Source organism: Belonocnema kinseyi, chromosome 1, assembly GCF_010883055.1.
Source record: "Belonocnema kinseyi isolate 2016_QV_RU_SX_M_011 chromosome 1, B_treatae_v1, whole genome shotgun sequence".
NCBI classification, from domain to species: domain Eukaryota; kingdom Metazoa; phylum Arthropoda; class Insecta; order Hymenoptera; family Cynipidae; genus Belonocnema; species Belonocnema kinseyi.
In genome coordinates this window covers 50,431,897-50,436,690 of record NC_046657.1, presented here as the reverse complement: position 1 = coordinate 50,436,690, position 4,794 = coordinate 50,431,897, and positions in this window count along the sequence as shown.

Genomic DNA, 4,794 nt, shown 5'->3' with positions numbered 1-4,794 from the left:
TAAGAGACCAAGCTTTCAGATGGTGTAATTTGCAATTTCAATAAAAAATGTCTTACACCTGAAAAAAATGTGGGAACCTTACTTTTTACTTGCCCCTCGTATTTAATATTATTGCATTCTTATTTTTTAGCTTTTGCCTCATTTTGAAGTTTATCTTTTTAGCTATAAATTTCATTATTTTTTTGGAAATTTGACAAATTTTTTAAAAAGCCACATTTTCGTAAAAAATTTATATTATTAAATACTTGAACTTATCATCAAAATAAGTTTAAAGAAAACTATTTCAATTTAGACTATTTAAATGAATGAGCCGTTGAATTTATGGCTAATACCAGTATGATAATATGACTTAAGAAATATAAATATCTAAAAATATAATTTAGAAACAATAAAAAAATAATATGATGAATAATATAATACAAATAAAAAAATAATTTAAAAAATGTAATTTGAAATTAAAAAAAAAAATTTGAAAAAAAAATTAATACAGGTGTTAGTCATAAATGGAATATTTCAAGATAATTGAATTTTCAACAGTAAGTTTTGTAATTAATTTTTCAGGTACAAAAATTAATTTTTAAGAAAGGTTAGCAAGAAGGAAGAAGGAAAAAAGATTCTAGCAGAAGTATTTAAATTCAACCAAGTGGTTGAAGTATTAACCAAAAAGATCAATTTTTAACCAAGAAGATTAATTTTCTACCAAAAAAGACAATTTTTTAACAAAATATATGCATGCATTTTTGAAACAATAGTAGTTTTGTTCGTGATGTATTTCCTAACTAAAAATTCTTTTTTGGGCTTTATTCCCTCAATTATTATTTAAGCAACAAAAAAAGAAAAAAGTGGGAAAAAAGATGTTTCTTCGAAACAGACAAGGAAGATACATTCTGTAAAAGATGGAACAAATGTTGAGAAAATATTCGTATTTATTCATCTAATGTCTTTTTTTTTAAATATTATTATTTAGTAATTGCGTACTAAACCAATACTAATTTTGTAAAAATATGTAGATTTATTTGACGCTGTAGAAATTTTATCAATTTGAATACAAATTCATTGCATTGGCTTAAAAATTTGTTTTTTTATCTAAAACTAATTTTTTAATCGAAAATTTAATTATATCATGTTTGGTTGAAAATCAGCCTTCTTCAGTTAAAAACTAAAAAAAAACTGTTTTTCTATAACTGAAATTAGAAAATTGATCTTTTTTGACTTGAAAATTCATCTATTTTGTTGAAATTTTTATGTAGGAAATTATCTTTTGGTAACTAAAGACGTAGCTATTGCATTTTTAATCGACAACTTTTTTCTAGTATACATTTCATTTTGTTGCCTAAAAATTTAAGGTTGAAAACTTATATCTTCAACGTGAAATTAAACTACTTTATTTCTTGTTAAAAATTACCCTTTTTAGTTAATAATTGATTTATTTGATTGAAAATTCAATTAAAAATTAAAATATTTGTCTTGAAATTCATGGGTTTTATCAAAAATTATGGGTTACTGCTAGAAAATGAATCTTTTTGGTTGAAATCTCATTTTTTTTGGTTGAAACTGAGTTCTCGTATTGATAATTAATTTTTTAAATTAAGCATTTTACTATCCAATTTTTCGTTGACATTTAATCATTTTTCATATATATTTAATCTTTTTGGTTGGAAATTTTACTATTACGTTGTAAATTTATTTTGCTTGGTTAAAAACTTATTTCAACTTAAATTTCAACTTTCAAAAGTTCTCATTTTTTGTTTCAATCTAATAGGTTTTTATTGGAAAAGTGTAATAAATTTCTTGGAAATATCAATTATTACATCGATTTTTTACATTCTCATTCTAATGAAAAGGTATTGGTTGTATTTAAAATTTCACTTTGTCGGTTTTCATCAAATATCCACGTTTTTAGACCCACTGAGTCAGAAAAAAAGATTTTCACGAAGGTGTTTGTCTGGCTGCCTGCCCTCTGTTTGTCTGTAGTCTGTAGTCTGTAGTATGTATTCTGTAGGCTCGATTACTTTCGAAAAATTGATCAGATTGGATTCTGCTTTGGTACACTTTTTTTGAGGCCTAACAAGAAAGAACAAATGCTTAAGCCAGCCATTTCTGATCAAAATTCGGTTATGCATAGTACTCAGAAACTCAAACAATTTATCCTTATGACTTTTTTCGATAAAAAGAAAATTATTAGAGTTAAGCCATTTTCAAAATCAAAAAAAAAAAAACAAATTAAAATGAACATTTTAAGCTAAACAAAACACGCGAAAAGAACTACAAATTTGTGATGAATCACTTTTCGATAGGACACAGGTTTTTGCTTGAGCCGTACAAAATAAAATTTAAAAAAATACCTTTTTTCAAAAATACGACACAAGAATGAACTAAAATTAACAGACGACAGTTTTTCGCCTATAAATATCTATAAATTGATTACAAATCATTTTTTGATAGGACGAGTAGATTGTCTTTCAATCGTAAAAAATAAGATTAAAATTTAAAAAATTTAATTTTTGGAAAAAGTACAGAAAAGACCCTATATAGATTCCTGTATTAGAACCTATGCAAATTCTTAGTTGATTTTCTTCAATCGTAAAAAACAAGATTAAAAATATTTTTTTAATTATAAATATAAGGAAATAAGAATTAGTATGGTTCAATTTGTACGCATATTATGAATTTGTGATTTATATTGCAATATCTAAATAAGAGTTACATAAAAATGTACTATATTTGATATAAAAGTATTTTGTATAACGTAGAAAAGTTTACGTTTTGGACAAAATCGATTGCGAAGCTCGAGATACGCGATGAGAATGTGTTCGTTAAAGCCGAAAGAGCTTTAGCAAAAGAGGGTTCAAAATCACAAAATTACAGTTGTCGGCCCGTTCACCTTTGATTCTATCTGTGCGCACGAATGCGGGTGAAATGCAAAGACCGAGCGCGTAGTCCATATTTTGTGTCTTAATTTTAAAAGGTTTGTTCAAGAATGTGCGAAAATATAAAGAGCGAACACTTAGCGCTAAATAAATACATAATCGAACGCAAATCGCAAGAACCAACAATCGCGCGTTCTAGGCCTAGTTTGTTTGAAAATTTAACTATTTTGTTGGAAAAGCTTTTTTTTATGTTAAAAATTAAATTTTTAAAAAGTTGAAATGTTGTGAATAAATTTTTAACTAATAAATCGTAATTAACTAAAACTCAATTCTTCATTATGTTTGCGAATATGGCAACATTGATTCCTTTGAGTTTTTTGAATAACAATTCAAGAAATTGAAATTAGATTAAAATCCAAATTAAAAATCCTATTTAACGTCCAATAATTAAATTAATGCAAACTCACGATTCGATATTCAGGTATCAAAGAGAAAGCACCTGTTCGTGGGTGCCGTTAATTTCGAAATATTATAATATTACCGAAACGTTGGTAATGCAATTTTATATCCTTTGTTATTTTTATTTTAAATGTTATTTTATTGTAATTTGATAAAAATGAAAATAAAAAAGATGAAAGAAAGAAAAAGAGAAGGGAGGTGATGCGGTTGGCTGCCTTTTCATTTTTCTTTTCTCTTTTTTTTTTGTCGGAAAATTATTATTAATATTTTTTCTTTTTTCAATTACGATAGGATTTTTTTGTTTTGTTTGTTCCTTCTGTTTTAAATTTGTTCGTTGGATTCTTGATTTCTTTTTAACAGGAGTTTTCATCAATTTTTAAATTACTCAATTGGCATGGAGGAAAAGCGACAACAATGCTTTCCAGATTCATGTGACTTACCAATTTTTTATAGAACTTTTTTTATTTCTATTCTGCACAACATTATCATTTTTTCATGCAAGGCTAATTTTTAATAGGTCACAAGTTTAGTGGTTCGTTAATTTTTTTTAGTGTAGATATTATTTATTTTATGTGTTTTGAGGGAAAAAATCATTTTTTTAACAAAATAAAAATTTAGAATACAATACCGACGGGTATTGTCTGACCAATAACCGAGTAACCTACTGCAATTTATCCTTGACTTTTAACGGCCATAGCGCTCTCTAAAATATCGATAAATATATACTTTTGAAATTGATTTAAAAATCATGAGATTCTACGCTTAATGACCGTTAATTGAAGTTATTGGTCCTTAATTTTGGTGTACTGCCCACAGGACGGCCGCATATTGACAGATAAGATCACATGAACTCACGTCTAGTAAAACGCTGCTGAAGGCTGGTAACCTCAGCATGAAAACATAGATCCAAGACAACTCCCTCGGTTCCAGTTCGGCCTCCCGCCTAGCCCCTCCCCCCTTCAACCTTCTCTTATTAACTGAATTTTGGTGGAACGGACGTTACAACCACAATCACACGGTCAAGTTTCAGGCGACGAATGCAGACTGAGTGTTTGAAATTCTAGGGGAGTTAATGATCTCGAGGTAAAGGAATTACTAGAAGCTATGCATGTCAGGAAACTAGATATTTCATGTGTGCCCGAATCAAAGAAAAGAAAAGTAGAGACATAGAAAACGGTGTGTCAAAAGGCGGATTTGAAATATGGTCAGGAGTAAATAGTTCTGATTTTGAATGAAAGAACGAAGCAGCATCTCGGAGATCATGATTTTGTATTTTTCAGACTGCTGTGGGCTAGAATGGAAGTAGGAAAAATAGTAGGAAAAATAGTAGGAATACAGAAACAGTACTAGGTAAATTTGGGGATCCAAAATCAAACTATAACGGAGATAAATTAGTGGGCTTATACTTAGAAAGGGGTCTGACCAGTACAAATACTTGGTCAAGGCATAAAATGATCCACATGAA